The following is a 13,109-nucleotide window of genomic DNA, read 5'->3' as shown; positions in this document are numbered from 1 at the left end:
CCAGTGAGATTCTGGGCAGTGCCGGGGCGACCCACAGGGAGTTTCAGGTCTCTGCTCTGCCCTGGCACTTGGCCATTTGGAGCCCGGCCTTTGGGGGGTCGGCACGTGGCAGGGCTGGCAGCATCTAAGTCGCTCAGCGCCTCCGGCCCAGCGCCATGGTGCACACGATGGCGGTGATGTATGCCCTGCGCAGCCAGCGAGAGGCTTTCGGGAGCCCGGGAATCTACAAACCCCTCGCCCCCTCGTGGCCACAGTAGTGTTGCCGGCTCTTTCCGTGGTTGAGAGATGTGGGGGGGGGGACCCGCGCCCTGCTGAAGGACGTTGGTCAGGGACAGGCGCCCTGCGGGCAGCCCTGTCTGGATGTGTGTGTGAGTGGGTGCTCCACTGCCCAGCGCTGTTTCCGGTGGGTGGAGGAGGCCTCCGGTGTGGACTCCAGAGCACCAGTCCCGCTCTGCACTCAGCCGTGCCTCCCCGCTCTGTACCATCCTTCCCGCTTCATTGTGTGACGCCTTGGGCGGGCCCTGCCGCTGTGGCCTCCCTGGCCCCTGTGGCCTCCCTGGCCCCTGCATACCCAGCCCACTGCCCCCCCCGACCCCCCCGGCTGCCCTCAGCCCTGCGTGCCACCCAGCCATGCAGGGAGAGGTGCGGGGAGAGGAAGCGCTTGGGGTGGGGTTCGTGTTCCCCACCATGCCTGCCTTGCCCTCTTCGCAGCCCCCACCGTTCCGCAGCTGTCTCCCCCTGTGGATGGCAGCACCCGAAGCAGGCACTGTGCTGTGGGCCTTTTCCCAGGCCGGGCTGGGCACGCCCCAGCCTCTGCTCCTTCACCACCCAGGGTCGGGTTCTGGTCCCTGCCAGCGTGCGGATGGCCCGTCCCTGGGGTGTGCTCTCACTGGCACCCACATCTCTGTAGGAGGAGGCTGGTGGGGAGCAGAGGCCCTGGCTCCCCCCACCCCCGGTACTCTCACCAGCCCTGTCCCTGTGGCCCTGGGGTTTGCCAAGGGAAGGCTTCACGGGGCGGGTTCCCGAGTCTCAGCTGTGCGGTCCTTTGTGACCAAGGAGGTGTCCTCGTGTGTCCAGTGGCACACTGCGCTGCCCCATGGAAACTCCACCTCCGCGGCCACCAGGGAGACCAGGAAGGCGGGGGACAGCACAGGAGACTGAGCCAGGGGGACGGGCACCCACGGGGGAGGTGGGTGCACCACCGAGAAGAAGCGCTTCCTCTCCGTGCGCCTCCCGCTCCAAGTCTTGGCTCTGCCACCGTATCTGGGGCCATGAGGGGGCGCTCTTTATCCAGGGGGAAATAGTCTCACGCCTGGTGTTCTAAAATCCCGTGTGTGTAGAACGACAACCATTGATGATTTCCTACCACTGTCTGTAATTCAGTAAGCCCCCTATTACTATGTTATCCTTCATTTACTCTTTAAAATAATAATAATTTAAAAAACTAAAAAAGAACTTTAAAAAATAAAATAAAATAAAATAAAATCCTGTGTGCTGGAGCCTTCTGTGACTGTGGTCAGACTGTCCCTGGACCCCGCTCCCGAGAGCAGCTGGTGGGGAGGGAGATGGTGACCGTGTGGCCGGGGAGGGACAGGGCCAGCAGGAAGGCCGGCCACGGAAGCCTCGCCAGGCCTGTGTGGCAGACGGTGTGAGTCACAGCCTTGGGGCCGGAGTCAGCTGCAGCCCTGAAGTCTGCCTCTGGCCCCGGAGGAGAGGAGTCCATGCAGCTGTGCACAGCAAGGTTGAAAATCCTGAGGATGCACAAAAATAAAAGCTGGCCCGGAAATGTGTCTTCTTTTTCTGAGGTTGTTGTCTTTATGTATGTGTGCACCCGCACCAGCTGGGGCCGGAAGTGTGGTAGGACCTGAGCAGGGCCGTCCCTGCAGAAGGGAGGCGCCTTCAGAGCCGCAGGGTTTGTCTCCAGTCCGTGCAGCCTCAGAAGGAAGGCTTCAGTGGGAGACTGAAATCATCCCTCCCTGGTGTTCCTGCGTCCCGGTTCTGTGCTACAGTCTGGTACACTGTGTTTCCAGCGGGCAGGAGAAATCGTGTCAGACACAGTTTGCAGCCCGGAGCCCATCTCTGCTCCGACCCACTGGCTCACCCTCCGTGCCCATGTATGCGGCACCCATCCTGGACGCCGGTCCCTGGCTGAGCCCAGCTTCCACTGATTCAGGCCCTGAGCAGAGCACAGGGTCCCAGCGCTGCAAGGTCCACTTCGGGTTGATACTGCACCTGCCGGTCTTACCTGGGACATAGTGTCTGCTCAGAAAGCTCGGGCACCCCAGGGCCATGTCTCTTTCACTTTCTTTGGGGTTAAGGGGTAGCACAGAACAACCTTGGAGACCACTGGCACACCCCACCGCCCTCCGGATCCGGCAGGCCTGGTCCCGTGGCCATGTTCTGCTGCCTGTATCCCCGACCCCAGAGCAGGCAGTTTTCTGCTCACCACGAGGGCCCGCACCGCCCACTTCACAACCCTGTCCTTCGCCTCCAACACCCTGCTCCCCAACCTGGAAGGTCTGTGCACCCTTGCACACCTCCTGCTGTGTACGCTTCAAGCTGGGGATTGAACCCAGGACTTCCCAATGCTAAGAGTGTGCTCTCACCGGAGGTGTCCCCACCCCTCCATTTCTAAGTGACGCCTGTCCACGTCCACCCCTGCCCCACACGGACCTTAGACACAACCCCCACTCTGAGTAGATCTGCACCCCCCACCCCCCAGTTTTCTTCTCACCAAGGCTTCCATTTTAAGCTAAGACCTCAGGAGCGTTGCCAAATATGGTGGACAGGCTGACTTCCAATGGCTGGTGGCTACCACTGTCCTCTGTCCCCACCGCTCTGGGACTCTAGAAGGGGGAAAGGGTGGCCTCAGCCCAGAGAACTGGTGACGGGTATGTCCCCACTTCCATCGTGACGCCGTCTGGCAGCATGTCCCTGCAGTGGTCTGCACCAGAACCAGAACCTCATTGTGAAGGGATGAGAATCTCCGCAGCGGGCTGCGGCTTCCACGCGTTCCTCGTGCTTGTGAAGGAGGCTTTCCATTCCCAAGGGGTCACTGAGCAGAGTCTGTCCCTGTCCCCACGCTGTGCTTAGCGCAGTGCTCCACTCCTAAAAGTCATCAGTAAGTGCTTGTTACCCAACTAAAGGCAAATGAAATGCTAAACAACACTAATTACAAGCTGCTGCAAGGCCCGAGCTTTTAGCAAAGAGAACTGCTGTGGTTGCCAGGGTTTGCTGGCCGCGCGGGCGTAGGAGACATGAAATGGTTCTTTTCTTATGGCTGCTTTATCCCAGAGGGAGCACCATTCCCGCAAGGTTGCAGCAGTTTAGTGTGCGCCAGAAGGACGCATGACGATTCTAAACACCAGCGTTCTGTGCTGTGGAATCTTTTTCGGGAGCAAGACAAACAGATTTGCTTCCCACTTCCGTGAAAGGAGACAACCGGCAACCATTAAAGGGAACGAGGAGCTGGATGGTGGGCGAGGACATTGTGGGGGAGGGGCATGCCAAGTACTCCCTACGCCCGAGTTAAGTCTTCCTCAACCCCAGATCCTGAAATAGACGCGAAAATGGCCCCCTGCTTACAAGTGATAATCAATTCTTTGTAGTGACAGTGTTTAAAATGTGCAATTTCGTTTCTGCCTGATTGAACGAGTAGCTGTATCATCTGTCAAGGTAAATACCCGGGGAGGGAGGGATGGAGGGAGGGAGGCAGAGAGCATCTCTTTTAGTAAGGAGAAAGTTACCGCAGTACCTTCTCCAAGAGACCTACGTATGTCTCAGGTATTTTCATGTCTGTTCTCCTAAGCACAGCCGAGGAGAGGCTTGGCTCTGCTGTGTGAGGTGGCCGGAAGGACAGTGTCCAGGGGGCAGTGGCACATGCAGGTCACGCGTGTGTCCTTCGTTCCTTTATTCCTAGGCATGGTAGGAAACAGTGTGAGACTTCCCAGGACTGGGTCAGGTCCTGCCTGAATCTCCATTCACAAGCTCTTTCGGGGACTGAGATCAGGCCAGCCCCACCTTGGTGAACAGAAGCGGGATGCGACTCGGAGTCGTCAGATCCGCTGGGTGGCCGGAGGATTACTGCCAGCAGCCCTGCACGATCCCAGAGTTTCTTCTCGCTTGCCGAGGGGATGAGCGATCTGTTGGGTATCCTAAGTATAAAAATATTTTCTCCAGTTCTCCCTGGTTTGTTTTCCAGACCTTCACCTAAGGTCTTGAACAGCAGATCTATGTGACGGTAGAAGCGGGGGAGATGTGACCCTTCCTGCTTGGTGAGTGTCACACTTTGTCGTTTATGAGGTGTAAAAGGGCATGGTGGAGGAGGTAGCAAGCACACCCCCAAATCCAGGCTCAGCCCTGCTGAAAACAGAACCGTCGGGCCATCCCTCCACTGGGAAACTTTTCCAGAGGAGATAGCTGTCTCCCACAAAATGCTCCTGGGCCACTGCCCCGTGACAGCGCTCTGCTCTTAGTTGAACAAAGATCACATCTACTCCAGCAGACATTACCTTTCGAGGAGAATTTAGGTTCTTCTGAGTAATAAATTATCTGTTCCCAAGGAAGTAAGAAACCTCTGAGAGCAGGGAGAGCACTTTGGAATAAAGATGCTCTTTAAAAAAGAATAAAAAAGAAGAACTACGGACAGACCTCATGACAGACTGGCCTAGTCAGTCATTTAAATACAGTCACCTCCCCTCCTCCTCAGGGCTGCTTTCTAAGACACCCCGTGGGGTCTTAGAAATGAGGATAATGAGGATCCGCTGGACCCCTCTAGAAGGCCATGTCTTTCTTACACGTGCAGACCCGTGGAGAAAGCGTGATTTTTAAAAAGGTGAGGGATTTATACGGTCTGAAGAGAAACCAGAGTGTGAAAGTGTGATTTGAAAATTAGGCATCATAAAGAAACTGACACTAGCTAGTCACAGGACAGTATTAACAATGCACCGTCCTAAAAGCCGCGTGGCTCTGCTCTCCCCTCTCAGAGCCCCAGACGGTGTTGTACTCACCACCTTCTCCATGGGCTGAGGAGACATTGCTGTGTCCGTGTGGGAAGTGGGGTGAGTGAGGTGGGTGGCTCGGTGGGGCGGGGTGGTGCCGTGCTACCGTGGAAGGGCCGCTTGAGAGACCGCAGCAGTCGATCTAGCAGTCGATCTAACAACCAAGGCGAGGACTGAGCGACGGACAGGTGGGCAGGGTCCACGGTGTGGATTCACTAGCCAGAGGGACGATTCACATCTGGGACTGGGAAGGGGTCAGGCTCGGTCACCAACTCTCAGAACAGTGCGCAATGAGAACCTTAGGAATGGTTTATCTCTGGGATCTTCTGTGGAGTATGTTTGGGCCACAGTTGACCGTGGTTAACTGAGGGAAAGCAAAATGGGCAGTAACGGGGTCGGCTATATGTGGAGGGAACCGTCCATCCTGCCGTCCAAGGAAACAAACGAGGGTTTGGATTCATCCAGTTTTTAGCTGCATGGACCCAGTCCCATGCACTGGCATCTCGGCTGACTCCAGAGACATTGATTATGTTCACCCTGGAATGCTGCGTTTGCTCCCACAGCCGGACTTCAGGCAGAGCTGAAATTACTCCTCAGAAGATGGCCACTAAAAACTAGAACGCTTTCAAAGACTGTCACGCAGTGGTCCGTTTGTTAGTTCCTTACTTTTAGTAACAAATTACCTCACCTATTGCAGGCTTTGACCTGGGGGAGCAGATGAACCTGGAGAGGAAAGAGTGGACGGGAGGAGAGGGCTGATGAACACACATTTGGTCAAGCCCCGGGGCCAAAGCACTAGGGCCTTCTTGTTCTGTGGATGCATTAAACATTATTTTATTTTATTTATTTTTTTGTTTTTCTGAGACAAAGTCTTGCTTTATAGTGCAGGCTGGCTTTGAACTCATTATGTAGCCCAGGCTGGCCTTGAACTTGCAGTGATCCTCCTGCCTCAGCCTCCCAGTGCTGGGATTACAGGCATGCGCCACTACACCTGGTTAGACGTTATGTTAACTAGATCTTCTAAAGTATATTTTAATAAAACAGTGAGATAATCCTGGAAATTAGAAACAGCTGCAGGATTTTGTATTTTCAAAACTGTCCTAATGTTATACTACTAGGTCCTATAACTCAGTCACAGAAAGAGAAAATGGGAAAAAATATTTGAGGAAAGTGGGTGAGAGTTTTCTAATACTGATGAAAGATATTAAACCACGTATTCAAACCCAAGTGAGAAAAGACAATAGAAAATGCACCTAGGGATATGTTTGAAATTTCCAGAGAAGAGACAGACACATACTTCCAAAAGAATAACAGTTACAAAGAATTTTATCCTTGCAACAGAAAAGATAAAAGTCAGACTATAATTAACTGACCTCATGGAGAACAGCCTGGAGTGCATGGTAAGTTCAAGGCCTGAACTATAAAGCAAGACCCTGCCTCAAAAAATATAAAATAGGCCAGGCATGGTGGCGCACGCCTGTAGTCCCAGCACTTGGGAGGCTGAGGCAGGAGGACTGTTGCGATTTTGAGACCAGCCTGGGCTACAAAGTGAGCTCAAGGCCAGCCTGAACTGCATAGCAAGACTCTGTCTCAAAAAGACAAAAATAAAATAAAATAAAATACTGAACAAAAGTAATTGTCCACCTAGAATCTTATACTAAGCAAAAATATCCTTTAAGAAGCAAGGTGAATTTACACATTTTCAGATGAATAAAAAGTTAATTCCTTGCCAGCAGTCCTACACAAAATAAAATTTATCCACTCATCTTTCCTGGAAACAAAAAGAACAAACAACAACCACAAAAAATTAAGAGATGGAAATTTTAACAAAAAAATTGACAAGCTTAAGCTAATTTTAAAAATACTTTTAAAAACCTGCAAAACACACACACATTATTTTCAAGTGCACATAGAACATTTACCAAAATTGACTATATGGAGAGTCATAACGTAAGTCTCAAGAAATTTCAACAGATTGAAATCTTATTTATGTGTTCCTTGACCACGTCGGACTTAAGCTAGATGTCCAGAACAATAATATAGCTGGGAAATTCCCCAAATGTTCGTAAATGAACACAGTTCTGTACAACCATGCATAGGTCATAAAAGCTATTCCAGTGGAAATTAAGATGTTGAGCAGAGTGCTGAAAGACAGCCTATCATATCAGGATGCAGGGAATGCAGCCACAATCAGGCATAGAGGGGAATTTATAGCCTTAATCACATGTCTTAGAAAACAAGAAAGTCTGAAAGCCAGTTATTTCAATATTCATATCGTTATGCTAGGAAGAGAGTTGAAAATTATGCCTAAAAGAAAGAAAGAAGGAAATAATATCAGAAATCAATGATGTGAAAATGAACAAGCACTTTACTTGAAAGCTCAGTATTTTCAAAGAATCTAATAAAATTGATAAATCATTAACAGGAAGGAAAAAAAAGATATCACTATGAATCTAGTGAGGATGATCTGGTTTTCCCGGACTTGTCCTGGTCTTAGCACTAAAGGACTTATGTTCCAGGGAAACTTCCATGTCCTGGCAAACGGGAGAGTTGGTCATCCCAGTTGCTATAATTGACAATGACCAAGAGAGTATGAAAAACAATGTTACATCAATATGTTTGACAACCAAGATGAAACACAAAATCTTCAGAAATCTGTGTTTTAGCTACTTTTCTCTTCTTGCTGAGACAAAACACCTGACACCCAAAATTAAAGGAAGGAAAGTTTATTTACCTCACAGTTTGTAGAGGTTTCAGTCTATCATCAGCTAACTCCAAGGCAGGGTGGCATGGGAGACAGGCATTGCAAAGGAGAAAGAGTTAATGGCATGCAGAAGGTAGCAAGGTAACAAGGGTTGACCACAGTTCTTTCTATCCCTTACATCTTACCAGGATACTTAGGGTGGGCAGGATATTTCTAGTGCCCTTTATCCTAGCATTGCACCATGAATCAATCCCAGGATCACACACTCCAGATCCAGCCACCTCTGAAAAAGCCCCACCTATGACTGCATAAGGCCTTGGGGGACATCTACACACAAGCCATAACGCTCAACTTACCAAACTTGACACAAGAAAAAATAGAAAATCTGAGTAGTCCTATAACTAACACGCATATTGAACCAATTATTAAAAACCTCCCATGAAGAAAACTCCAGGACCAAGTGTCTTCAAGCTTTTCAAACCTTTAAAGAAGACACACAAATGTTACACAAATTCTGAGAGAAGAAAAAAATGGAAGCATTCCCAAATGTATTCTGGTAGATCAGAATAACCTTAATACTAAAATCTGATGAGGATGTTACAAGAATAGGAAGATACTAGTCAGTCTTTCCCTTGAAAATAGACTAAGACCACACTAATTTTTTCCTGCAAAAGGCCCAAGAGTAAATTCTTTGGGCTTTGTGGGTTATATAGTTCTTGCTTCCATTTCTGTACCATGCCAGGGCAAGTCTCAAAGCACAGCCATAGGTGATACATAAATGAGTGAGTGTGGCTGTGGGCATCTAGGACATCATTAATATTGGATAGGCATCCCAAACAATGTTAGCTAATTTAATCCAATGATACATAAAAAAGTAGTTATTCTAGGAATTCAAACTAGTTTCAACAGTAAGACTTCATCACATTAAGAGAATGGAAAAGAAAGACCATTAGATCATTTCAGTAAGTATAGAAAAAATGGGTAGAATTAAAAACTTCTTAAAAAAAAATTCCAAGTGAATTAGGACTAGTAGGAAACTTCTTCAGTCTGGTGATAGATACCTACACAAACAAACAAAGCCGTCAGACTCCAAAGGAAATATTGTACAAGTTGTGATGGAAAAATACAGTTTTTGTTTATTTATTTATTTTATTTTTAAGATGGGGTCTTACTTTTTAATTCAGTTCAGCCTGGAACTCACTATGTAGCCCAGTCTGCCTTAAATTCATGACAGTCCTGCTTTAATCTCTTGAGTGCTGAGACTACAGGTGTGTGCCACACCTGGAAATACAGTGTATTTAAATTTAAAAACATTCAAGTAAAAAATGTTACCATTAATTCACCTGAAAATATCCACCACCACCACCACCACCACCCCCCGTGGCCCACTTCAAACACACTTATCCCCTTGTGCTTGCCACTTTTTGAAGCAGTTCTGGAAGTCCTCTTTCTTGAGTGTCTTTATATACACTTTTACATGGCTGCCTCAATGTCCTGGATCAACTCAAGATGTTTTCCTTTCATGGTCATCTTGACTTTGGGGAAGAACCAGACACCACATAGTGCCGGATCCAAGGGACAAGGTGGATGAAGACACAGCGCCATGTCTTTACAAGAAAGTTGTAAAGACCTGGCCCTGTTTTCTGTTGAAAGACCCTCAGCAACAGGATTTCCTTTATTTTTAGTCACACCTTCTAAGTAAAGACGCTAATGAAGGAGGACTTCAGAACTCCCCAAAGTGGCAAGGATGGGATGAGTATCTTTAAACATTCACCATATTTTTCAGTCACTCTTATGTTATATGTTACATGAAATATTGGAAGCATGGGAAGGAGACACGGGTGTTGGTTCTCCCCACTGTTCAGTACTGTGCTGGAGATCTTAGTGCAGCCAGGCAAGGACAAGAATTAAAACTTAAGTAGTGTAAAATTTAAAAAGTGTTTGCAAATGTCAAGATTGGGCAAGTCAAAAATACAGAAGCTTGTTGTTAGACTTAATGAAATTATCAGTCATTGGGTATAAAGTCATTATATAGAATCGGTTATGTTCCGATATAATAGTAACTGAAGTAGAAAAGGAAACTTTAAAAATTACTGTATAACCTTCAGGAGTGAAAAGAGTGGGAGAAAATGTTTACACCTTATAGAGAGCCCTTGCCAGTCCTCACTGAGGTCTGGGCAGTTTATATCTCTCATCTCAAGGGAAAGCCATTGGAATTCTAGCAAATTAATTCCAATCCACCACTTCCAGTGCAAGCATAGCATAAGTAAAGGCACAATTATATATCCAAGATGGTGGGGACCGAGGGGGTCCTAAGTCCAGCCACAGTGATGGCTAACTGGAACACAGGCTTTGACCTAGGGCTGAACCTGCATTTTATTAATTTGTGAAGAAGGGAGTGGCTTGAGGATGAGTGACTGTGAGAATAGTGAAAGTCCGTGAGCGCTGTGAGCCGGGCTAGGTAGAGGCCTGAAATCACCTCTGCAACACGCAGAGAGAAGGATGTGCAGAAAGAGTAATCTGCATAACACAACTGAGATAGTATCTAATGTTTTGGGCTTGGTGCTTCAGCTCTGATGTGTGATCTTTTATGCCCTGGGAAGTCAGAGCCTCTATCTTGAGGCTCAATCCCAGCCCACAGCGTGGAGCAGGGCTCTCCATCCCACCCGGCTCACACACGCTTCTTGGGAGCTATGGGGCGGGGCAACACTGACCTGTCACCTTGCTTCAAAGACTGTACCTCTGCTGGACCCATTTGCATTCCTTAAGGCCGATTGAAGGGATAAGGAAAAGTCCTAGCCAGCTCCGTACGTATGAGTACATGCAAACAGGGCCAGGTTCAGCTACAGTGGGGACAATTGCTCTTCTTTCAAGCACAGTCCTCCAGGTGATCCTCCACAATGACTCATACAGTCCATACAGGCTTAATACCCAGAGTATGTAGAGAAGGCCTGTAGTTCAATTAAAGGGCCAAGAACCTAACTGGAAAATGGGCAATGGACTTGAATGGGTGTTTCCGAGGAAGATATCCAAACAACCAAGAAGTGTATGAAAAGATGCCCAACCTCATTAACCATGGGGAAATGAAAACCTAAACCACAGTGAGGACCACTTCACCCTGAACAAAAACTTGAAGCCAAAATCCTAGAAAATGAGTGCTGGTGAGGATGTGGGGCAATCGGAACCCTCATAGAGTGCCGGTGTGGACAGAGGCAGCTGCTGGGGGAGCAGCTTATCAGCTCCACAGAGTGAAGTTTAGAACTGCATGGCCCAGCAATTCCACTTCCAGTTCTACGCCCCAAAGAACTAAAAAGCAGGGTATGGAGGTGCATACCTGTAAGCCTATCTGAGAGGCTGGAGCAGGAGGATTTCTAGTTCAAGACCCGCCTGGCCTACATAATTGAGACCTTGTCAAAAAAGCTAAAATAAATTTTAAAATAATAATTAGAATTAAGAAATAAAAGCAGATCTCAGGCACTGACATGTCAGTGTCCATGGAAGCAATATTGACTGTAGCTCAAAGGTGGAAACAACACCAGGATCTGTCAACAGCTGAGTGGGTAAAGAGCACATATACGTTTCCATGTTTTTATTTTCTGTATTTCCTGGTGCTTTGCCATCCTGGGGCCTTTCTAACACAGCAGAAACAGCCCATGTTACAAGTCCAGTTTTCAGATGAAAGCCACCCAATCCAAAGCCCATTAGCCCGTGCTACATCCTTTATTGAACTCTCACGGTCAGGCCAGTTTCCCTCTTCCCACTGACCCCTGGGCCAGGCACTGGCTGCTGGAGACAGTCCCCAAGCGCCACAGCCCGTGTCACTGAGTGACGTTAGCCAAAGCTGAGGCTCTCAACTTCCCGTTCTAGTAGAAACCCCGATAAATGCTCTCACCCTCATATTCTCCTCATTCACTTCATCATCAACCCTGCAGCTTCCTGGTATGGCCCTGGTGACAGACTCTTGTTTCTAAGGACTTCTTCCTTTATGAGTCATTTCTGCATTGGCATATCTACCCGGCCTCCTTAAACAAATCCTGGCATATCTTAGAATCAGCCATATACTCTCGGTGGAGTATTATTCAGCCATTCCAAGTGATAGACTGATACATACTATAACACGAAGTAACCTAGATAACAGTGACATAAACCAGGCACAAAAGGAAAAATAGTTTGATTCCACTTATATGGACTCTCCCCAACCAGTAATTCATAGGGAAAGTAGATTAGATGGCATAAGGGGAGAGAAATGGGAGTTATTATTTAATGGGTACAGATTTTCTGTTCATTGCAAAGAAAAATCTTGCCAGGTGTGGTGGCGCACGCCTGTAATCCCAGCACTCGGGAGGCTGAGGCAGGAGGATTGTTGCGAGTTCAAGACCAGCCGGGGCTACAGAGTGAACTCAAGGCCAGCCTGAACTGCATAGCAAGACCTTGTCTCAAAAAGACAAAAAAAAAAGTCTTGAAACTAGACAGTAGTGATGGTTGCACAAACTGTAAATGTAATTCATGTCACTGATTTGTATACTTAAAGTGGCTGCATTGGCAAACTTTGTTTATATATTTTATCACAATAAAAAGAAGTAAATTACTTGTTATGAAAAACACAATTTACAACGGATATAAATAACCTACGAAAGATTTAACAAAGCCCCCAACTAAATATTGTTAAGAAAAATTGGCCAACCTAAATGGAGAGATGCATGATATTGAGGGATTGTAAAATCAATATTGTAAAGATGTCAGTTGTCTCATAAATTCGGTGCAAGCTTTGCTGTTACTGATGTCAAGCTTCACGTACTGATTTTAAAACACTTAGGAAAATGAAAAGATCGAGAACATGCCAGGCGATACTGAAGCACAACACAGCTGAAACCTTGGAGGCAGGCGTCCTACCAGGTAACCGTAATGCAGGCAGTGTGGTACTGACACGAGGAGAGTGGATTTGTAAACAAAATAAGTAACTGCAAATAAGTGCTGTACAGGAAATCCGCAGATTTTTTTTCTCATCTTTTACTTAGGAAAAAATTCAAACTTTCAAAAAGAGTTTCAAGGATAACAATAAAGAACACCCTCGTGCCAGTTATGGGCTGAATTGCACCTCCGCCTAATCCCAAGTGTCTCCTTCAGAATGTGACCAGCCTTAGAGAGAGGCCTTTAAGAAGGTAAATCAGTTAAAAAGAGGTCACAGGGTTGCCCCTGCTCCCATCTGACCAGCGTCATGAGAAGGGTAGATCGGGACACGCAAGACCTGCTGAGGACAGAGATGCCAGCTGTGGATAAGCCAGGAGGGAGGCTTAGGAAGAAAGCTATCAGACTGACCAGCAGGAGCCTCTCTGCAAGCTGGCTCTTGTGCTTTGTGGCCCTTTATGGTCACGGGAGGCAAATGAGATATTGAGTGGTCCCAG

The sequence above is a fragment of the Chinchilla lanigera genome, unplaced genomic scaffold, assembly GCF_000276665.1.
Source record: "Chinchilla lanigera isolate Chin_1 unplaced genomic scaffold, ChiLan1.0 scaffold00012, whole genome shotgun sequence".
Taxonomy (NCBI): Eukaryota; Metazoa; Chordata; class Mammalia; order Rodentia; family Chinchillidae; genus Chinchilla; species Chinchilla lanigera.
This window is presented reverse-complemented; position numbering follows the sequence as displayed.